This window comes from Chenopodium album, chromosome 27 (genome assembly GCF_948465745.1).
Source record: "Chenopodium album chromosome 27, dcCheAlbu1.1, whole genome shotgun sequence".
Lineage (NCBI taxonomy): Eukaryota > Viridiplantae > Streptophyta > Magnoliopsida > Caryophyllales > Amaranthaceae > Chenopodium > Chenopodium album.
Genome location: NC_137860.1, coordinates 22,476,106 through 22,501,389, shown reverse-complemented (window position 1 = coordinate 22,501,389; position 25,284 = coordinate 22,476,106). Strand labels below are relative to the sequence as shown.

At 37.1% G+C, this 25,284-nt stretch overlaps 1 long non-coding RNA gene across 1 annotated transcript; it reads left to right on the top strand.

The window, feature by feature from the left end:
- The first annotated feature begins 3,806 nt into the window (after positions 1–3,806).
- On the top strand, positions 3,807–6,584 carry LOC145619249 (uncharacterized). The gene is made up of 3 exons (XR_014108110.1): positions 3,807–4,076; positions 4,550–4,623; positions 6,502–6,584. It is a non-coding gene; the product is annotated as an uncharacterized LOC145619249 (long non-coding RNA).
- The last annotated feature ends 18,700 nt before the right edge of the window (positions 6,585–25,284 follow it).

The window sequence follows — 25,284 nt, the reverse complement described above, 5'->3', positions numbered from 1 at the left end:
TTTCAAAAAGACCCATCATTTTGAAAGCATGCTGGTGAACTGATTCACCATTTTCCATCTTACATTCCAAAATCTCCTTATTAGTCTCATACCTCTCAATCCTGCCTGTTTCTGAAACATGGCCTTAAGCTCTTGCATAGCATAATGGTGTAAGCATCCTTGGTCTCAAACCTCTTTTGGAGGTCCGGTTCCATAGCCGCCACCATCAAGCAAAAAAATTGGAGTAGACCTTTCATTAGCTTGCCTAGCACGACGTTTGTCAGCTTCATTTGCCACATCAGTCACTACTGGAAGTGGGTTTTCTAAGACATCCTCTCTACCCTCCGACCTTAAAACAAGTCTTAGGGTCCTTTCCCAATTGATGAAGTTTTCTCCGTTCAGCCTATCCTTCTCAATGAAGGAACAGATGTTGAAAACCGAGTTGTTGTTGTTGTTATTAGTCATGTTATCTACAGACAGAAAAGGGCAAAGTTCAATTTATGTTTATAAAAGCACCTAAAACATGTAATGGTTTCTAGGTTGCTTAACACTCTATTCAATTTTAATGTCCCAATTTGAATAAGTGATTCCAGGATCCTATCAACATGCAACGTTAAGCAGACGAAGGCCTTTTCTTAAAATTACATTTTCAAGGTAAGTAAACTCTTTACTAATTATAACATTTATAATTCTTGGTTAGACAAAAAAACATCTCATGCCTAATTGTCCCTTTGCTTCAAAATCCAAAACGCTTTTGATGATTTTGTTGAGGCTAACCAAATTAAATGTGCAAAATTCGCAATTTTACCTCACCTCCCAAAATTAATAACAATACCCTGCCGAGACATGACCTATTACTATTAATTAATGGTTAATAAGTACTTTATATTTGGAAAAGCAAACCTCAATATTAGCGGGACCTAAGTTTATTATGTCATTAATTAGTGAACTCTAGCGCATTGATAACAAACATACAATAAACTTATAAGCATTTTAAAAATAATAATAAAATGTAAAATTAAATATGAGCTAGTATGGCCCCTAATCCTAAGAACTAAGCTGATTGGGCACCTCCTTGGACTCTTCATGGATCTCCATCCACCTTCGTCATGGGCCTTCTCATCTGGGCTCTTCTTTGGATTAATTAAGTATCTAAATAATTAAACTAATTCCTAATTAAAAATAAATTACAAAAATACTTAACGATACGCAGATCGTATTTAAATTACAAAAATACATAACGATACGCAGATCGTATTTATAATTTAAATCTAGGGCCATACTAGTCATTTATAGCAATAATATATATATAAAAATTGCCACATAATAATATCATATATCATACTTGCCAATAATCAAAATATCAAATATTCTTAATTATGTCAAGTGGATAAAACAACTAATTAGGAAATCCTAGAATATAAATCATATTTAATAAGCTAGAATCCTAACCACCTAAAAGATTTTATCCTAAAAATAAGCTAACCAACTAATTTTAATTAGATTGAAAATCAAATTATGTAATTATCTTATAATCAAGTCAAACAACCTTAATTGGAATTGCTCAAAATCCTCCTAAAATCAGTTTTTCAACATTTTCCAAGAATATTTTAATTTTATTAAAGAATTTTTTTTTATTTTTTATTTTTTATTATTTTTTATTTTATTTTTTTTAAAAAAATTAAACAGAAAAACAGGGGATTTGCCGTGACTGAGCACGCTGCCCAGCCACGTCACAGCCGCCGCAGCAACCAGGCCGGAGCCCATCCACTGCAGCAGCTGGCCGCCGCAGCCAGGCAGTCGCCCAGCCACAGCAGTGCTGGCTGGCGCACCAGGCAGCAGCCCAGCACACCAACCAGTAGGTGCAGTGGCTGGAACCGTGCAACAGTTGCACGTTTCAGCCACTGCCCCTCCCCTGAACCCCGCACCTGCTGCCTTCCGCCCCTGACGACCACTGGAGCAGCCACCGTGGCCCACCATTAGGTGGTTCTGCCACCCAGCCGTGGCTGCTCCCCTTCAAACTATCAATTTCAATTTTTTTTTGAGTTTTTTGAGTTAAATTAATTTTACAACTCTTGCAAAATTAATTTGGTGATCTAATTTCATTAAACATAAACTGCTTTATGCATAATTTCAGAAAATTAATCTAAAATCTCCATTTTAATAAATTTATGGCTTTTCATATAAAATAATCCCCAAATCATATAAAACTAATTTTACATGAATTAATTAATCATATCTAAACCAATTTTAAATATGAAAAATAGATTATTTTATATGAATTTAACAATTAAAATCGAAAATTAGGGTTCATAACCATCAAAATTCGAAAATTAGGGCTTTGACGATTCTTAAAAAAAATAGGGTTACAGGCTATTTGAGCAATTAAATTCACAATTTAATCAATTCCAATCAATTAAAATCATATTTTAATAAGGTTATTCAATCCATAATTCAATTCCTCCCCTTAATCGAATTAAAATTAGCCTAATGCACACATCAAAATAATCATATTATTGTGACCAATAAATTATATGCAAGGGGCTAACTGATACCACTATAAGGTTTTAGGTACTCTAAGCGGAATTTCATGAATCTAATTCATACGCACCTAAACAGGATCTCATGCATATACAAATAAAGATCACATAATAGTTTAGAATTAACCTTTGTAGTGTGAATCCTATCAGCAATCTTTTTCTCTAGCGGAGATAAAGAGCCTCAAATGCAACTCCTCTATTCGGTCCATCGGTTTGAATCAACACTCCACCAATGCTAGTTGGATGGGAAAACCTTTCACCTTTCTTGGAGTAGAGAACCAGTTTTTGAGAGAAAATATGGAGAGGAAAAACTTACGTTGTTTTTAGAAAACTGAATACTGTCTTTTTTATTTTCACCAAAACACTAATTAATATAATCACATTATCATTAATTAGGTTAGGGTTTTTCCTCTCCTCTTTCCCTTCTTGGCCGGTCACCCTATGGCCTACTTTGGGCTGTGACCTTGTAGGATCCGTTTAGGTGGGCTTCGGGTTTGTTACTTACTAACCCAAAGTTCTATAGCATTCTCTAGCAAGACGTATAAACGACCCAAATAAACGAATTACTATTTCCATAATACAATCCATAATTATACTTAGTAATTGCATTAGAGTCGAGGACACAGTATCATGATATCATCTAATGAAACTGAATTAATACTTCCCAAATTGTGTAAAATCTAAATATCTTAATTAACGAACATTCATTACTAGAAAATGTGGTGAAATCAGATGCATTTGTTTCGACGCTTTTTGAATGGATTGCTGAGAATATGGAATATGTGAAAAGATTTCAACATAAACCGGAAATTAAAAAAACACATGTTTCCCAATCTCATCAACTAAATTGCCCACGCTTTGAAATTTTGTAAGAAAATACATTTTAGCATTCCAGCCAATCCCTTTAACTATTCCCACAAATCCCTAAACCTTCTACTTTATCCCTCCTCAGGGAAAATTTGCCCTCTTTTTGCATCATTCCAACTTCTAACCAAATGAAAATAGGGTTTAGTTTTAGCAGCTTCCATCCTCAATGCACATTATCAGGGCTCAGTTAGGTTTTACTACCTCTGTTTCTTATTATTTGCAACAAAGGGGCATTATTCGTGTGATCGATTAAGGGACATACAAAATTCCTTTGTTGCAATTAATAAGAAACAGAGGTAGTATGATCAATTTAGACTCTTAAATTGTGAATTTTTATGCCTCCTTTGCTCTTTTTTACTGGAATTCGTTCTCTAATTTTGCTTAATCTTGCTGTTACAGTCATTTATCAACTATACTCAACAGAGCTTCAACCAAAATCGACCTCTTCTCACAACAGCTATTTTTCAGTTTTGAACGACTTTTTGTTTTTGTCAAATTATTTGTTTATTTCATTTGCATGTGCAAATAAATGATAATGTATTGAATTCTATTTTCTTTATATCAGAATTCTACTACTCAATTTAGCTGAATAATCTCCATCTGCCTCACAAGTTCAGTTAAATGGTTGATTCTACCTTTAATTTGGTTGCTTCTTTGTGCTGACATCATCTCTTCCGAATCAATTTGAAGGTGCATGTCCATCTCAATCTCTCTCTTTTTTTGGTTGAATTTGTTGAATTTTGGAATGAAGCCATGAAGGACACAATATATTGGCATTTTGAATTTTTGAGTTTATACATTTCTACTATAAATCATTCCTTTGGATCAGCTCAATATACAATGTTAGTTTTGTAAGTTAAGCATATACAAATGACCTTAACTTTTACTTTTTTCACTATTAAGGACCTCTTATTTTTATTTTAACTGTTGTTAAGGATGTTGAAACTTTTCCGGTGAAACTTAACCACACTAGTTAAATTAGTGGGTCCCTTTTAGTTAAATTTTAATACTTTATCATTATTAAATGTAGATAAATGGCAATTAACTTAAATTTTTTGGAGAAAACAAAATTTTATCATACTTCCCCCCAAATTTTACATACGAGTATTGGGAACCGCGCCAACCCCATCTTCCTTCTCTCTTACTCCAAAACTTCTTTGCAGCGTTTCTAGTATGAAAGCCTCCATTTTTACAAGAATTTGATGGGTTTGCAGCGAATAACATCTAGAAATTGAAGGTAAGACATTAGATAATCAATTCTTTGTTTTTATTACATAATTAAGGGTGTTATAGCATTGGGTTTTTGTATTGGTTTAGGGTTTTTGAAATATATTAATTTTCTAAAATAATTTGTTTATTTGTGGTAGCAATTGATGGAATTACATATTTTAAGTGTTGTTGTGTTTAATTATCGGAAGAATAGTTTGCATGTCTTAAGATTGTGAAGTTTTTAGTGGTGTTGTGTTTAATTACCGTAAAGCAGGGGATGGGGTTGCTAAAAATTCAATCACCTGTTCATACAAATGCTTTCCGACTTTGTGAATGGCCGAGATAAGGTCAAAAGTGTGTAGTATCATATGCATATAGCACTAAAGCATACAAGTATATGACAATGTGAGCTTGTGACTTTGAATATGGTATTTTGATTTTTGACTATTGTGAGATACAATTAATATGCTACTGATGTTATAGTTTTTCTTCTTTAAAAAAACAATTGAACAAGTCTTGTAAGGTAGATCATTGGTTTTGAAGTATAATTTTTATTATGATGTTTCAGAAATGGATATTGCACCATGTCTTGTAATTCATCATTGTGGAAAGTGGGTTAATAATCCTAACTTGATATACGATGGTGGCACAACAAGGTTATTTAATGATCTTCCATATGATTTTGATGCAAATTACTTAAAGAGTGTGATTAATTCTTTAGGATATACAAATGTTCTCAAATTGCATTATTGTGATCCAACTAAAGATATCAAGACATGGATTAGGTTCTTAGGTTATGATGATGTTACATTCACTAAATTCATTAGCATGTTATGTCAATACAAAGTGATTAATGTATGGACTGAACATGACGACGAGGGTCATTATGGCAATAATATAAGTGATAAATCCTCCTCATCTGGACTCAATGGGATTGGTGGGGATAGTGAAATGATTGGTGGTACCACTGAAGGTGTGTGTGCACGTGTATATAAGGTTAGTAACTTAGAATGGAATGATGATGTTGATTTTAACCTCAATGATGTAGCTTTAGATGATATTGATTTTGACGAGGAAGCAACTGATATTGAAGATGAAGAAGTTCATGATGCTAGAAAGTGGATAAAAGATGAAAAGGCTACACAACTACAGTTCTTAAAAGAGATGGTCATTAAGTAGGTTGGAGGATAGAAGTGGAAATAATTGTCTAAATGAGAGAAGTGATGATATATTTGAATCTAAAGAGTTAGATAGCCCATGTAACTCTGATGAAGAGAGTGAGAGTGACTGTGGTTATCTTGTTCCCCCACCAACTGTGAGAAAGAAACCTAGAATTGTCACAAAATCAAGTAGCCTACTGAATATGGTTTTTGTTACTGTTGTTTTAATTCTAATAATTTAGTGAATTCAAGTATTTTATGGTTGATTATTTCAAAAAAAAAAAAAAAAAAAAAAGTATTATATGGTTGACAGTCAACCTTTGGTTAACGATGAGTTAAGTAGCCGGAATGCTAACCTTAGGTCCTTAAAGGTGAAAACAAAAACATGAGGTCCTTAAGGGTGAAAAACTAAAAAGTTTAGGTCCTTAATGTATGCTTAACTCAATTTTTATTTGTTGTTACTTTGTAAATTTGATCTGGGTTAAATGTAAGCAGGATTATTCTACAAATTGCTTCTTTTTTTTCCTATGCTTTCCATAAACTTGTCTTAAATTTATGCTCAGCTCAGTAACTTTACATTTCAATTAATTTTTTATTTTTTTATTTTTTTATTATTTTTTTTACCCTGATCTAATCAGAGTTTGGTATTGTAATGCAAATCTCATTCTTTTTATTTTGAATGAATGAATGATATTTCCTTCTCCTAGACAACTTCTAATCTACAATTAAAATATGTGTGATTGCAGTTATCAATACTCCCTCCTCCACTCCTTTGTGTTACGCTTCAGTTGTCCCAACAAATCATTGAAAGTAGTGCGGAACCGGAGAATTCAAGTAAGTTTAGACATTGTATATATGTTCTGAAGGTTTTGCTATTGATTGAAATAATTTGGCTCTTCATGTGAATGCTAGTGATGATTTTAGGATATATTGAAGTAGATAAATATTCTTTGAAGGCGAATACGTACCTCTGCATTATGAAAGTACGCATAATCTGAAATACAACATAGCAAGTGTTTAAATCTCTAGAGGATCTGCATTAATTCCTTGAAATTCAACTAATGGCAATGTTTAGACTGGAATTCTGACCACAGCATAATGTGTTACTGATTTTGGCCGATCTTACATTATTTGTAAAGTTATTGAGCTTAAGTTTAGACATATGTGTACAGATCCACTAAAATGCAAGGTGACATAAATGAAGTATTAGGTACTTGGGTAATTGCTTTTGTAGTAATTCCATGTTTTCAACATTTTCTGTTTTTTATTCTTTAATGAATATCCTTGGACTGTTTACAATAGAACTGAGTTCTTTTGAAGAAGTTATCATGGTTGTTGCTTAGCTTGATAATTTTTGTTGCTTATACGTACTTCACATGAATTAAAAAGGCTGTACTTGCTTGACTATGACAACACTCGGGCAGTTCTTAAACTGTGAATCCCACAAAAATAAGGTCCTTAATTGCTTGATTAGCAGATAAGATTTGAAGTGTTGTGCTGTAGGATTATAAGGAACTATATTTAATTGTTTGATCCGTGTAGTAGTGTAATTAAGATGTTCATTACATTATGTTGAGAATATTGAGATACCAGTCTTTAAGCTATCGTTTTGTGTTATAATATGAATAGTGCCTAAGATCTAAAAATTTACCTATGATATGAGCTTAGTAAATTTGGGGTGCCATTTGTAGTATATCCTTACAACTCAAAATAAATAGGAGTAGTTTACGGATATATAGGAGAAGGTTTTTAAGGATGTCTAAGACCTGAGTCAAGCCAAGTTTTAGGCTGATCAAGCTGTACTTGATAAGAAATACATGAGCCCAAGGAGTTTTAATAAACTGTTCACGCTTGGGTCTTTTAAGTGTTTTATTGCTCAAGCTTGGCTCACGAGTAGCTTGTTTTGAGCTTGAGACCAGTTAGATCAAAAGTAAATGAGCCTTTGCAAGATTGAATGTTAACAAACATATACTATATAAATACACATGGTATTAATGTATTATATCTTCAAAATTTTAAATAAATGTGATAAGTATACGTAGTAGTGTACTAGTACTATATATAATCTCAAAGAATATTTGTTTAAGAATACGTACAATATATGTATTTTGGAAACATTCTGAGAGATTAACATAGATTTTCATTAATTTTTGTAACCTTATTTTAGGATGTGTAATTATGTTATATATTCTGGATATCCTCGTGACATTTACTTCTCAAAATTTGAAGTAAATACCACGAGGATATACAAGAAACATATAATATATAAGTAATATAACGCATCCTAAAATGAACACAAATGAGTTTTCACAAGCCTAAACGAGTCAAACACATAGTTGTTTGAGCTAGGCTCATTTAGTTAACAAGCTTGAAATTTTTGTCGGACTTGTTTGTTTACTCTTGGCACTCCTTTTCACTAATATTTTCTAATGAAATAGTCATTCTAATTGTAGCAATGTGAATGAATTTGCATAGAGTAATCTCGACACGGATTGGGAACTATTGGGAAGATGAAAGAATTCAGACTGCCTGAAACACTCAACCTCAAAACCAATGATAGCATCAAAAACTATACAATGCTTTGCATAAACTCTGATGATAAAGGCTAGTATCTAAAAGAAAAATAGTAAACCTTAACTTTATTTTTGCCTTCTTTGTTGCAGTTTTAACATATATTTTAGTTATTCTTTAAGTTATTTTTATTTGCTGTAGCTTAATATGGATTTTAGTTGTTGCTTTAAATTTGTATAATTCCGTAAATACTACTATGTCTTTTTGCTGTGTGTGTAGTGTGTATAAGTCACGTATGTAAGTACATTACTGTAATTAATAGACAAAGCTTTGATGAATATTTTCTTTAGTAGAATAAAAAATAAGCAATTCATTGAAATTCATTTGGCTATTGTCAATGTTATAGTTTAGAATGATATTTATATTTTTTAAAATCATTCTAATACAGATCTCTCTCAAGAAGTTTGAGGAATGTATTTTCTTATACATATCAATTGGGAGTAATTGTTAAAGTACGTAGAATTATCTTCAATGGTGGAATGTACTAAGTCCATAATTTGTCCCTTTTGTGTTTGTTTTGCTATTATTAGGGATGTACTACTTGTATGTATTTTTGGACAGAAGTTTGATATATTCTCTTCCATTCTATTAAAAATGTATACATTGATTTTAATCATTTAATAAAATAAAATTCAAAAACTCTTACTATATTATCTTTTTGCTACCCATTTCATTTAATATTTACAGCACAAACTAACAGTTATAACAATTCTTAAATTTTAGAACTTAAGAATATGGCAATAACGTAAGTATCAACTTCTTGAAATGAGTGTGTTTGATTGTACTATTTCATGTCTTAAATCAATAGGTTTCATATGTTAAATAGTGGAATGTAGGAGCTTGGGGTTAGATTTGTAATTATTCTATTCAATAAGTTGTACTTCATTAAGAAGTAAATTATAAATAAGATAGAGAGGTTAGGGTAGAGAGAGAGTGGGGCTAAAAGATAAATAGAGTATAACTTAACTTAAAAAAAGAGGTCTTGCAATCACAAACATTAAAATAGGCTTTTGCAATTATAGTGAAACGGAGGAAGTAAGTTCTTTTGAAGTTTGGATCACTACATTGGTGGAAGTTGTTCATAGGAGCTTTCATTTTGATGGGCGTTAAAACGGTCACACATTTCACACCCAATCAAACACATTTATTAACAAACACCCTACAAACCAAGTATAGTGATAAGTAAGAGTTCGGTCCACAAGGAACGAGATATGGTTGCCGATGATCTTAACACTTAAACTAATTTGAAGTCTATGGAGAATTGGGGTTCGTCAAGTAGACAAACAAACTATGGTTTTAAATCAATGGATTAAAGACACTAGGAAATGGGATCCACTCAACCAAGGCAATTAGGCAAGCAAACGGGGAGTAAAATAGACAAGGTATAATAAGAACTATATGTAAAATCGACCTCATGCAATTAGAAAACAACTCACACTACTAAACTTAGATTCTTCATTAGTTTAGCAATAGATGATACATAATCAAATTGCAATAAGTAATAACATACTCAATTTACATTTCCATGTCAAACTAGGCATATCATGCTATCAAGCTCCTAAGTCAAGGGTAGCTAATCCTATCATGAAGAACTAACAATCAATCTAATGTAATCAATTTAATTGCAATACAAACATCAATGCTTCTCCCACATTTGCATAAGTAACCCAAAAGGTTGAGCTTCACCCAACCCCTAGCAAGAAGACTACTCACAACTCATGTTTATCAACATGCAATCAAGAATTAGGGTTCTAACTACTTCTTGGGGAAAAGTGGTTAACAATTAAAATAACTATCATCCAATAACAAAATATCAAGAACTAAAGATATTCAAGTAACATGCAAGAACAAATAAAATCAGAAAATAATTGGAGAAAAGTAGAGGGAAGTTACTAATTGAAGCTTGAAAATGTTGAATACAAAGTGCCAATCTTGAAAACCAACTATTACAATGATTAATTTGATGAAAACTAAGCTAAATTAACTAAGAGGAATGTTTCAAACTAAGAGGAGTATCTAAAAACTAGGCTATTCCTGTCTAGGTTACAAATGAACTAAAGGGGAAGTATTTATACTCCCCGAAACACATAGGGAAATCCGTCAAAAGAAAACGGATTTCCAGCGAAGAGCGCCCGCTCCATTGCGGCACTCCCTCTCCAGATTGCGGCATGCCCTCTCCAGCTGACTTAAAAAATTAGCAGTTTTGAAACGCCCGCTCCTCACAGGGTGCTCTTGCCTTGAACGCAATCCATGCATCGAATGCTTGCCAAATTGAGTCAATAAACTTGCAAAACATGGACACACACAAACCAAGAGGGGGCAAGGCCGAGATAAAACATTTTCAAATAAAAACGGGTTAGAAAGAGGGGAAATGAATGCAAAACCGGGTTTAAATTAACACAATAAGTGGTCAAATAAACCACTTATCAAATCCCCCGAAGCTAGCCAAATGCTTGTCCTCAAGCAATTCACATTGTCCAAAAACAAACCCAAAGATCAATTTGCTCAAAGAAAAGCACATGCATAGATACAAGAATCCTTAAGTAATAAAACTCGAGCATGAGGTATATGCCTAAGATCAACCACGGTCATGACTAGCCAAGGCCTAGCTAACCTTTCTGAAAATACTTAACTCAAGCCCATTCAACACATCTTACCGCGTCCCTATCAAATTGTTCAAATCCCCCCTAATGGTAGTGTCTTGTGACTCCTCGAAATAGCCTAAAAAACATAGATAAAGCGGGTTTCAAAACACTCGACATCTCAATGAACAAGTACCCTCTCCATATGCTTGTGAATCAACTCACCGACAAAGGCTTCCACTACTCTCCTAATCGTTACAAAACTCTAAGGATTACGACACAAAGTTAAGGCATAAATAGAACTATAAGTGTTTTGCAATTTGAGCCAAACTAAGATGTATATCATTAAGAGCAAACCTTAAGAGGTTCCTAACCTTGACCCAAGTTATAACCATGAATGAACTTTCAAAAATACACCCCCAAGCTTGTTTAGTTGCTAGGGTGGTGATATTACATCACTTCTTTTCTTTCTTTCTTTCACTTACTTTCTCTTTCTTTATTTTCTTTTCTTTTTCTTCATTTTTTTTTTGAATACAAACTTGGGTATTTACATCACTAACTACTAAATACAATAAACTAAAAACTGAGCTATGGAAATGATAATAATAAAAATAAAGAAAAATAATATGCCTTAACCTTTTGTGAATAAACAATACATGACACCCTTCATCAATACTAAGAGTAGTTTAGGCCACGGTCTTGGGAGTTGAGACTCAAGTTCTCGATCTAAATACTAAATCAAAGAGGATCCTCGCCACTCATGCAAAATGTAGTAGGCTTGAAAAATATTTAAACCTCACTCTTTGGAACAATGTGGGATCAAATACTACCTTTCAGGGATCAAATTCCTTTGAGATTGGCAACACCTTCTTACCACAAACCTAGACTTTAAGTTTCGTACATTCGGAAAAGTTATTCTCACACTAGCCTAAACTAGCCAATTCTATGATCAACAAAGGGCATCTAGATCAAAGGCAAACCAATTTTTTTTTTTTTTTTTTTTTTTTTTTTTTTTTTTTTTTTTTTTTTTTTAATAGGGGAAAGGAGAATTAATTAAAGAATTTGGATATTAGGGAATTTGGATGTTAGAGGGGTTAGAGGATAAGAAAAAGAAATTTAGATATTAGGGATAACCATCATCATAAATCCACACCAATCATCATCAAAAGAGAGACCAAGAGCAATACAACCCATACCATGATACCATCATACAAACCAACCAAAACATGAACATATCAAAGCTATACATAAAGATAAGATGCTCCAATAGCACACATATAAGGAGAAGTGAGACAAAAGCATCAATATGCAATTGCTTTAACCTAGGCATGCCATAAAATCGTGAAAAGGGCAACAACCAACCTAAAATAGGCATGCAATCTAGAACATAATGCCATATGAATTCTACCACAAGTCCCAAAGACTAAACTGAGCCTTTCATGCCAAACATACCGCATACAAGCTCAAACTTCTCCATACATAGCACAAAAAGCATCACAAGAAATCACATATCCTATCAAAACCAAAACCTACTCTAGACACAAAGACCGCCTAGACCTCCTCCAAGCTAGACATTTGAATACCGTTCCCTCGATAAATAAACACAATGAGAAACAACTCCCCCCCCCCAAGCTAGAACTCGACACCGCCCTCGGTGTTACAAATGACGGGAAAGAAAAGAAGGGAACAGTAAAAACAAATGTCTAAAGGCTAAACCCGATAATCCTCCATAGGCGGCGATGGCACGAAATTGTAGTTAGGATCTACATCGTCGTAGTAGGAAGGTTGATCCATGTATGGAGGAAGATCATAGTTGGGGCTACTACGATAATGACAGTAATCTGGTGCATTACTAGTGCCCCAACCACCATCATACCCGGGTGGAAACCCGAAGTATCCCTTTGAGGGGTGGTTATCGATGTCCTCGAAAGTCATTCTACCACATGTCTCGGGAACGTGGTAGTAAGAGGGGTCCCCCCTAAAATCACAACCCCCGGGTTGTGTATAATCGTAGGGAGGGAAGGAACGTAGCTCCGAAGTGGAGCTACGGGGTCCTTGCTAATAGGGGTAGGTGGGTTAGTTGTTGTTCCAACCCGCAACCGACCCTTCTTGAACGGGGCGGTTAGGATAGTTGACATAGGGGAGAAAGTCACTCCTTTCAACTTGGTTTTGATAGGACATTTGGGAGATATAGCTTTGATACTCAATTTCTTGTAAAATTCTTTAGTTGGTTAGGTTAAGGCGGTGGAAAGCCGATTCGAGGTTGAAAGAGGAAGAAGAGGAGGAGGGGCCACCCATATAGCCAGGATTGGTGGATACACTATGGCAGCGGAGTTGATGAGATGATTGGTCGGGGTCGGGAACATTCTCGGGGAGCCTCTCACTTGGCACTTGCCAAGTGGTTCCCACGGTGTTCATCATCGCAGCATTAGGGAGAATGCAACGGTGTTTCCCCTTGACCAACCTGGTCTGATGGGATGAAGAACGGTAGGTCGTTGGGCTACCACCCCACCCAATCAAACAAAATTTGTAACTCAACAAACCCCTATAAAGTGTAGTGGTAAGTCAAGGTCGAACCCAAAGGAATGGAGGTCGAATGTATATTGCCTAGGTCAAGCTATTCCTAAGTCAAATAAAGGGGTTTATGAAGGAAGCTAGAGCTAGAGCTAAATGATGCAAGAACTTGTATGAAATCAATCTAAAAGACACTAGGGCAATGGATCCACATGTAATTGTAATGGAGAATGGTAATTTGGGAGGTCAAACCGACTAAGTCAAGTGATATGAAGGAAGATCAATCATGTATCCAAAAGAGCATACCAAGATAATTCTCCTAGGGGTCTAACTAGCGTCAACTACGCTAAACACTACCTAGGAAACGTCACAAGACACCTCAATCGTGAAATTGCAAGTTACTAATTAATGGTCCGTATCATAGCAAGCTTACAATGCAATCTAGTGCAATAATCAAAGATGCCAAACTTCAATCAATCAACAGTAATATTGAAAACAAATGAAATCAACTAATATCAAACTTGTATTGAAATCAAGAAGAAGATCCTTACAAAACTTTGATCTAAAGATCAATTACAATGAAGAATTCTTGAACAATCCGCCAAAAACCATGAGTTTCTCTCTCTTCAATCCTTGAGTTTCTCTCTCTAAAATTCTGATAAAAAACTAACTATATGAATTCTAATGTAAAAACTTATCCAAAAATAGAAGGAAATAACTATATATACAAAGAGGAGGTCGGTATTGACGCCCAAAAATAGACCCACGTCGGTGCGGCCGCTTGGAGGAGAGAGAGTGGCGCGCACGGGAACACACCCAGAAAGGTGCGCCCGCACGCACCAGGTGTGCGGCCGCACTCGACCAATGTGCGGCCGCACACTCCCCGAGTGCGCCCGCACCAAACTGGGTATAGCCCCCTTCTTCTCTTCGTCCTAGCTCAAGTGGTGCACACATCCTCGATGATGATGATGGAGGACAAAGTAGGCAGAAACTTCCTTGGAAACATTGAAGAATATAAGCCATGAGAAAGGCATATACAAGGCCTTGAAGCATGCTCCTTGGATCCCCCTTTGACTTGAAACTTCTTGCACAAGCTTTAGGCATGAAAACAATGAAAGATCATGGAGAGGAAGCTCAGGAATTCTTGGACAATCAATCACAACCTACAAACAAAGGATAAAAAGCAAGTAAAATAGAAAAATAACAAGTAAACTAGAAAAATGCATAAAATAGAGAAACTAACTACAAAAAGCATAAAATGAAGAAAACAAGAATAAAACTAAGGAAAACTAAAGAAAAGAGTAATAAAATGAAATGAAATTCATCCAAAAAGGGATCAAATGAGTGCCATAAATGTCACTCATCATGGTCACATTTCCCCGTATTTCCACAATCATGTTCATTGTGGCCAATCCGGCAAGGTCAAGAGCATTTGAGCCTTCAACCGGGGTTAATTGCTCAACCCAACGGGTGAAACCCAAAGCCTTGGCGATGATAGTGATCATCCCACCACACTTTAACTCACCCGTCAACTCCGTACTCTTCTTGATATCGTAGCACCGCTTAATAAATATGCAACCCATATTTACGTTGCCCTCAAGATCCCTTTCAAATCGAGAAGCTATAAAGAGGCATTTAATCTCCTCTTTAGTTAGCTTCCCGAGATCTTGCTTCGAAAAACAGGCGTATCTCATAATTCTCATGAATATACAAAGTACTGGGTGGAGGATGTGGCTAGCGTGGCTAGACCGGGACGTGAATGTGGAGTACCTTGATAGTATTCCACCACTTACACTCGTCGTAATTGGTGAGGTTGTTCACGGGCCACCCGAAAATCTCATTGAGTTGAGTTAAGCTTGTGGTTTGAAGGCGATTGAACAAATTAAACTTAATCTCGTACTCAATGGGCTCTCCCTCACCACTAGTTTTTCTCATGGTTAGGGTGGAAAGGAATTTGAGAGTGAGCGATCTGTAAGTTTCCTCCCTCTTTTTAAGGAAGTTTAACCATCCGAAATTCTCGGCCACTCGTCGAATTCCATCGTCTATTCCTAGCAATTGGCACGCTCTTTGGTCATAGAATCGGATTGGGAGCATTTTTCGTGTGGATAGTCTTTTTTAGTAACCTTTGGATCTTTCGGGCAATTTTAATGAAGGGGGAGGATTTGATTGATTTATTGTTTGGTTGGGGTTTCGGTTGGGCCTTCGGGGTAACGATTTTCCTTTTTTTGGACTCCGGAAGTTGTCTTACTTTTCTTCCCTCCCGCACCTCTAAATAAACGAAGAACCATTTTGGGATTTAGGCTTGGAATAGAAAGCTAACTTAAAACACCGCAAACACACTCACAACACAACACAAACAATCTCCGAAACTTCAAACCCCCGAATAAATCCAAGTACCCGTTCACTTTGATGATGAAATCGGTTAAATTTTGTGGAATTGTGAATTTGTTGAGTTGGAATTGGTGTGTTGGAATTGTGAACAATAAATCAATCAATTCCTCCCCCTTTATTAAAATTGCCCGAAAAATCCAAAGGTTACTACAAAAGACTATCCACACGAAAAATGCTCTCAACCCGATTCCATGATCAAGGAGCGTACCAATTGCTAGGAATAGACGATGGAATTCGGCGAGTGGCTGAGAATTTCGGATGGTTAAACTTCCTTAAAAAGAGGCAGGAAACCTACAGATCGCTCACTTTCGAATTCCTTTCCACACTAACCATGAGAAAAACTAGTGGTGAGGGAGAGCCCATTGAGTACGAGATTAAGTTTAATTTGTTCAATCGCCTTCAAACCATAAGCTTAACTCAACTCAATGAGATTTTCAGGTGGCTTGTGAACAACCAAATAACCAAACCCGATAGTTACAACCTCACCAATTACGACGAGTGTAATTGGTGGAATACTATAGCGGGGTACTCCACATTCACGTCCCGGTCTAGCCACGATAGCCACATCCTCCACCCGGTACTCCGTATATTCATGAGAATTATGGGGTACGCCTGCTTTTTGAAGCAAGATCTCGGGAAGCTAACTAAAGTGGAGATTAAATGCCTCTTTATAGCTTCCCAATTTGAGGGGGATCTTGAGGGCAACGTAAATATGGGGTACATATTTATTAAGCGGTACTACGATATCAAGAAGAGTACGGAGTTGACGGGTGAATTAACCCCGGTTAAAGGTTCAAATTCTCTTGACCTTGCCGGATTGGCCACAATGAACATGATTGTGGAAATCCGAGAAAATGTGACCTCCTACTCTTGGTTGGTCAGGGGAAACATCGTTGCATTCTCTCTAATGTTGCAGTGATGAACACCGTGGGAACCACTTGGCAAGTGCCAAGTGAGAGGCTCCCCGAGAATGTTCTCGACCCCGACCAATCATCTCATCAACCCCGCCGCCATAGCGTATCCACCATTCTTGGCTATCTGGGCGGCCCCTCCTTCTCTTCTTCCTCTTTCAACCTCGAATCGGCTTTCGACCGCCTTACCCTAACCAACCAAAGAATTTTACAAGAAATTGTGTATCAAAGCTATGTCTTCCAAATGTCCTATCAAAACCAAGTTGGAAGGGGAGACTTTCTTCCCCATGTCAACTGTCCTAACCGCCCTGTTCAAGAAGGGCCGGTTGCGGGTTGGAACAACAACCAACCCACCTACCCCTATTGGCAAGGACCCCGTAGCTCCACTTCGAAGCTACGTTCCTTCCCTCCCTACGATTATACAAAACCCGGGGGTTGTGATTTTTGGGGGGACCTCTCTTACTAGCACGTTCCTGAAACATGTGGAAGAATGACTCCCGAGGACATCGATAACCACCCCTCAAGGGGATACTTCGGGTTTCCACCCGGATATGATGGTGGTTGGGGCACTAGTAAGCACCGAATTACGGTCATTATCGTAGTAGCCCCAACTATGATCTTCTTCCATACGTGGATCAACCTTCCTACTACGGCGATGTAGATCCTAACTACAATTTCGTGCCATCGCTGCCTAGGGAGGATGATCGGGTTTAGCCTTTAGACATTTGTTTTCACCGTTCCCTTCTCTTCTTTCCCGTCATTTGTAACACCGAGGGTGGTGTCGAGTTCTAGCTTGAGGGGGGGGGGGGGAGTTGTTTCTCATTGTGTCTATTTATCGAGGGAACGGTATTCAAATGTCTAGCTTGGGGGAGGTCTAGGCGGTCTTTGTGTCTAGAGTAGGTTTTGGTTTTGATAGGATATGTGCTTTCTTGTGATGCTTTTTGTGCTATGTATGGAGAAGTTTGAGTTTGTATGCGGTATGTTTGGTATGAAAGGCTTAGTTTAACCTTTGGGACTTGTGGTAGGATTCATATGGTTTTATGTTCTAGATTGTATGCCTATTTTAGGTTTGTTGTTGCCCTTTTCACGATTTTATGGCATGCCTAGGCTAGAGCAATTGGATATTGCTGTTTTCGTCTCACTTCTCCTTATATGTTTGCTATTGGAGCATCTTATCTTTATGTATAGCTTTGATATGTTCATGTTTTGGTTGGTTTGTATGATGGTTGGTATCATGGTATGGTTGGTATTGTTCTTGGTCTCTCTTATGATGATGGTTTTAGAGTGAGAAGTAGATGGGGAATGAGGAGAGAGAATAAGAAAATATGAATGATTAGTGAAAATGGGTGAAGGAAATTAAAAGAAAGGGTAAGATTCTTTTTTTTTTTTAAACCGGGGCACGTCGGCCGTGCGGTGAGGAGGAGCGCCCACTCCGGACCCGGGGAAAACCTTATGTTTTTTTTCTTGGTTTCCTGTGAGGAGCGAGCGCGTAGTGAGGAGGAGCGCCTACTCCAGCTGAAGGAGCGGACCACTCCTAAACGTGAGAAAACCTTCTGTTTTTTTTGTTTAAAATTTCACGCTGTGAGGAGCGGGCGTGCAACTCTTTCGAGCGCCCACTCCTAATCTTCACTAAAAATTCGAGGCCCTGTGAGGAGCGGGCGTGCAATGTTGAGGAGCGCTTATAGCCTTGATTCTTTTGCTTTTTTGCTTCCTTTTGCTCTTTCTTCCTGCATTAAAACCATAAGGACATAATTCAACCAATTGTTAGCCAAAATTAGATATCATCAACACTCTTCTTTCTTTTCTCACTCACTCATTGTTTTATTTCTCATTCTCTTTCTCTTGTCATTTTTTTCTTTTTTTTATTTTTATTTTTACTCGGGTTGCCTCTCGGAAGCACTTCTTTAACGTCAATAGCTTGACGACCTCCACACTCAGGAGGTAAGATTACATTGAATTGATTCTACTAACCCAACATGAGCACCCTCGTAGTAAAGCTTGAGGCGATGCCCATTCACCTTAAAGGATCTCTTTCCGTCCAAATCCCAAACTTCCACGACTCCATGAGGAAACACTTCTTTGACAATAATAGGACCACTGCACATTGATAAAAGCATCCCGGGAAACAATTTCATCTTAGAGTTAAAGAGGAGTACCTTATCGCCTTTAAGAAATGCTTTCTTTTCAATATTGCGGTCGTGGCAATCCTTTGTGCGATTCTTGTAGTTGCTAGCACACTCGTAAGCCTCCAATCTTAACTCTTTAAGCTCATTAATCAAGCCATCTTTGCTCTCCCGCGCTAGTCAAGTCAAAGTTAATCTTCTTGATTGCCCATTGAGTTCGGTGTTCAAGCTCCACCGGTAGATGACAAGATTTTCCATACACTAGGCGATATGGAGTTGTGCCTATCCGGGTTTTGTATGTCGTTGTATATACCCATAGAGCGTCATCAAGCTTTTCCGACCAATCCTTCCTATTCCTTGCAACCGTCTTCTCAAGGATTAACTTGATTTGACGGATATACACTTCAGCTTGCCCACTAGTTTGTGGATGATAGGTAAGGCTGAATCTTTGGTGAACCCCGTGCTTTCTTAGCATCATTTGAAAAGCACTATGAACAAAATGTGAACCGCTGTCACTTACCACTGCTCTAGGAATTCCGAATCTTGGAAATATGACTTTCTTGAACATCTTCATGACTACCTTATGGTCATTAGTTGGGGAGACAATGGCTTCAACCCATTTTGATACGTAATCAATCGCCACAAAGATGTATTGATTTCCATAAGAAGTAGGGAATAGCCCCATGAAATCAATACCCCATACATCAAATACGTCTAAAATCGGTTGTTGAGGCATCTCATTACGCTTGGATATGTTGTCGGTTCGTTGACACCGGTCACAAGTCTTCACAAACCCCCAAGCATCTTTAAAGGTGCGAGGCTACCACAAACCGTTATGCAAGACCTTCAACGCTGTTTTGTTGGCTCCTATATGCCCTCCACATGGATCAGAATGACACATCTTGAGAACACTTTGCACTTGTTTATCCGGCACACACCTATGGAGCAAACCATCTACTCCTCTTTTGTAGAGAATGGGGTCATCCCATACATAGTGTCTTGCTTCCCTCTTTAGCTTCTTTCTTTGGTTCTTGGAGAAATCGGGAGGGAATTCTCCACAAGCCAAGTAGTTCACCAAGTCGACGAACCAAGGAAGCTCCTTTTCATTCAAGATATAGAGCGCATCATCTCTCAATTCATACATATGGTGATTTCATCATCACTAGCTCGCACATTCTCTAATCGGGAAAGATGGTCCGCAACCACATTCTCGGCCCCCTTTTTTGTCACGGATTTCAACATCAAATTGTTGGAGAGATAGGACCCACCGAAGAAGACGAGGCTTGGACTCTTTCTTTGCAATAAGGTACCTAATGGCTGCATGATCTGTATAGATGATAGTTTTGGAACCACTGAGGTAGTTCCAAAACTTCTCAAAAGCATGTACCACGACAATAAACTCTTTCTCCGTTGTGGTGTAGTTTCGTTGAGCTTCATTCAAGGTCTTGGACATGTAGTAAATCACATGAAGTTTCTTCTCTACTCTTTGCTCCAATACCCCTCCAATCGCAACATCACTAGCCTCGCACATAAGTTCAAATGGAAAATCCCATCTTGGCCCTTGCAAGATTGGAGTTGAGATTAAAGTCTCCTTTAATTTGTTTAAAGCTTGGAGACACTTTTCATCAAAAATAAAGATGGCATCGTTTTGAAGAAGAGCATTTAGGGGTCTAGCAATTTGTGAGAAATCCTTGATAAATCTCCTATAGAACCCGGTATGCCCCAAAAATGATCTTACTCCTCTCACATTGATTGGAGGTGGTAATTTTCTATCACTTCAACTTTGGCCTTGTCGACCGCAATCCCTTTGCTAGAAATCTTATGACCAAGGACAATTCCGTCTTCCACCATGAAGTGACATTTCTCCCAATTTAAGACCAAATTGACCTTCTCGCATCTTGCCAAGCACTTGCCCAAATTGGACAAAAATCCTCGAATGAGAGGCCCCCTACCGAGAAATCATCCATGAAAACCTCCATCTCGGCTTCAAGCATGTCCCCAAAAATACTCATCATGCACCTTTAGAAGGTTGCCGGTGCGTTGCAAAGTCCGAACTGCATCAACCTATATGCAAAAGTTCCACAGGGACAAGTAAAAGTTGTTTTCTCTTGGTCATCCGGGTTTATAGGGATTTGAAAGAAACCCGAATAACCATAAAGAAAGCAATAGTTTTTGTGCTTGGTTAGTCTTTCAAGCATTTGGTCGATAAAAAGGAGAGGAAAATGATCCTTGTTAGTGGATGCATTTATACATCTAATTATGGTTTTTTTTTTTCATGAATTCTAATCTCTATCAAATTAGATTGAGTGATCAAGTTTATATGGGTGCTTTAGTTTCTCTCCTTCAGGTATGGTATGGTATGGTATGGTTTGGTTTGGTTGAACCTTTTGGAATATATTAGAATGGAGTTAAGAGTCCATTCCATCTATTTTATTGTTTAGCTTGGCATATTAGGTATGGAATCTCATATCAAGAGGATTCTGGCTCCACTTCAGCTCCCTAGATAACACCAAATCCACTTCAACCCTTAAGATTCATAATCCATTCCTTTAGGGGTTATTTAGTTCGCACGGGGTAATCAAAATGGAATAAACAAAGGGAAAGAAAAGGAATTCAATGAATAACCCCCAAATTTGTTATGTTGTTTGTTTTGAATAACAAAGGGAAACAAACTACCATTTCCACCACCACACCACCACCACACAAGACCTATTATCTACCTTCTCCAGCCACCATACCACTCGCCGCCCCTCCCGCACCACTCGCTGCCCCTTCCCCGCCACTCGCCCTATATTGCGGAGCTCTCCCATCCTTCGCCGAAAATCCCCTCCCCTCGTAAAACTCCCCCACTCCTGCAAAAACCCTAAAAACTCACCCCCTTCCCCGTAAAACAGCCAAACGACCTCCTCCCACCCTCGAAACCCTAGCCACAAGTCCTATATTTTGATTTCTTATCTTTTATTTGATTTATCATTAACATATTTTGCTTTAATTTTTTTCCCTAAAGTACTAGTTTAAGGAAATTATTATATGTAATTGAATTTTAGCATGCTCATATATATTATTTGATTACAATTTGATAACGTAGCTGATTGTTTATTTTCCATGATTGCAGAAAATCAAAAAGAATTTATGTCGTATTTCAGAACTTTTTTTTTGGGAAATTCTCAAAGGTACTCTCCAATTTTATAAAATTCTCAATGGTGAACAAAGTTTTATGAAATTATCTTTGGTACTCACTAATTACCATTTCTAATTCAATGATAACATTAACGATATAAATATGCAATTATAAGCTAACCCTAGTTGACTAAAGGCATAATGACTAGTATATCCCTATTAATTAAATTAAAATTTTTTTTAAAAAAAACCAGCAACCCCAACCCAAACCCACTACCAGCCCCCTCCCAGCGGCGGCCGGCGATTGTTACCCCCCTCCCCTAGCGCCGGCGACCCTCTCCTTCCCTTCCCCTGGCGCTGATGACCTTCTCCTTCCCCGATTCCCTCATATCTCCTTCCCCGATTCCCTCTTCCCTCAATTTCCATCCCAGCCCCCCTCGGCGCAGGCGTCGCAGCCGCACTGAATTGAACTTCATCACCGCCTGCTGTTTTCAACCGAAATCCGCATCAATTCAAGGCGGCGGCAAAATTGACCCGATTCATTGAAGCCGGTTCGATCTTCATCGAAACCATCAGAGGAAGTAGCGAGATAATCGGGTTTCGACGCGGTTTGGGCCTTTGGGGGTGTTGGTTTCGGGTGTGGGGTTTCATGGTGGGGGGTTGGTTGGAAAATGAAGTGGAAAGGGAGGGGAAGGTGGCCAGAGAAGGGTGGCCGGAAAAGGAGGGGAAGGAGGTGGCCGTTTTTATGGAGGAAGGGGTTGGCGGGCAGGGATGGCAGGGGGAAGTAGGGGTGGTGGGTTTTTGTTCAATAGGGGTATTTTAGACATTTTTCTTTTATCTCCCTTTTAAAACTTTAACCATGGTTAAGATATTCTTAAAATACTTAACTAATGTTACCATTGAATTAGTTTTACAACTTATAGATTACCAAAGATAATTTGATATTTTAGTGTTTACCATTGAGAAAAAAATAAACTTGGAGAGTACCATTGAGAATTTCCCTTTTTATTTTTTGGTAAAAAGCATATGCCGAAAAAGGTGGAAGCTTTAAACAGGGTATGATATCTCAACAATTTATAATATCTATACCAATTAATTTATTTAAGCAATAATATGTTAATTGTTTGTCAAGGCGTATGATCTTTTTAACATTGTAAAATAGGAGGAAGCAATCACCAAGGTGCAAGAATGCGTTCCAAGTCTAAGTTTGACAATGAGAATGAAATTTTCAATAAGCTTATGTATCATGGTGAAATTCCTAATCATCCTCTTAATTATGGCTTTGGAGTGAAGCAATCTGACATCTTTGGAGTAGAAAAGCACTGAAGGATAGAACAGTTGAGCTACGTCGATGATAGTGGAGAATGTAAAAGTTGCATTTTCAACTGTAAATGAGCAAAATGAAGAACTTACAGAGCTAAATCAAATATTTGACACAATGGTTAGTTCCTTCTTGACACAACTTTTAAGGGAAATTCACAATGAAATGCTTCATCAGAATTTCTAGATTGGCATTACTAGTCATTATTCTCAAGTAATCACTGTTTTGTTATCTGCTTCATGTCTTCATTGTAGATAATCTTGATTCACATCACATGTATTGCACTATCCAGAATTTCTAAGGGTATATCCATGTGATTTCGCTCAAAATTTGTGTCAACAGAGAATCAAGTCATCAATCATCTTTTATGCTTGTGGTTTCATCAAACTCTGCCAAATATTTGTTTTCTCTATGCAAAATGTTCAATTTGTATCTTTACAGCTTATACTGCAACTTTCAAGCTCTCTACTTTTATAGCATTATTATTATTGTTGACATAGCTAGAACCTTATATTCTTACATGCCCTTTGACTCCAATGTACTTTGCTTCACTCTAAATCCATTATTTAGAGGACGTTTAGGAATTCCTCCTTGATACATAAGCTTTTTAAAAATTTCATTCTCATTGTCAAACAAAGCATTTTTGCATCTTGGTAATTGCATCCTCTTATTTATAATCTATTATACATGTTAAGAAAGTTGCAAGACTTGACAAACAACTGATATATTATTATTTAAATTAACTCAGTGATGGATACTATAAATTGTTGAGATATTATGCGCTCGTTGAAGCTCTTCATCATAACTTGTTTTAAACAACTCAGTTCACTAATAACTTTTTTTATTATTATTACAATAAACAATCATCCAAGTTGAATCAAATGATACACATGACCATACTAATATTTAGTTGCATCAAATAATTTCCTTAAATTGTAATCTGTAGAAAATGAAGAATGTAAAACATGTAAATCCATGTGTTAATATTAATTCAAATTAAAGATAAAACGAAAAATGATAGGGAGTTCTTAGCTTGAGCTTGATATGTGTTTTTACTTACCAACATAAGATTAAAAATATTAGGCAGTTAAAGGAACATTTCTTTATTAATTGTATAATTGAGGTGTTAGTAGGCATTCAAGTGTTTATGTATTTACTTAAATATCATAATCATGTTTGTAGTATCTCATCCTTTATTTTTAGGCCCATCTTAAATGAAAGATATGATATCATGCAAGATGCGATTAACAAGCCGTTAGCATCGCTTGTTTTTGCAGATGACAATTTACTCTTTGGTAGAGCAAACCGAGATGAGTGTGCAAAGATAGTTGATATTCTCAACTCGTATGAAGTACCTTATTAACTATGAAAAATCGGAAGTCTCGTTTAGCAATTGAATCAATCTGTCAAAACAATCTGATCAAGATTTTAAACATGAGAAGAGTTGAGGAGCATGTGAAGCATTTAGGGATTCTTACTATTGTTGGAAGATCTGAGATGCAAATATTTGCCGCCCTTAAGGATTGCATTTGGAAAAAGCACAAGGATGGAAGGAAAAGTTACTCTCTAGAGCCTGCTTAGTTTTAAAAAGCGCGCCTAGGCGCTATTGAGGCGCAAGGCGACGCGAGGTGCAGGTCAAAACGCCTCGGCCTTCCAAGGCGTCGCGCATTCCAGAAGGCACGCGCCTCAGACCGCCTCCACCTAGGCTCAACGCAGCGCCTGAGCCCCCTTACGTTTAGAGGCGTGAGAAAAGGGGATTTGGATTAATTTTTGTTTAAAAAAACACATTTTTTTTCCAAATTAAGCTAACCCAGTCTTTAGAGAGATAATTCGAGCAAAAATCCCTTGTTATTTGAATGAAATCACCTCAATTTGACCCCCAATTTAAAAGCCCTAATTTTTTAAAACCCCAATTTACGGGTTGCTTTGCAATTGAAAAATTGGTGGGTTCTGCTACGGCAAACAGCCGGAGATCAATGCCCGGTGGTTTCCGGCA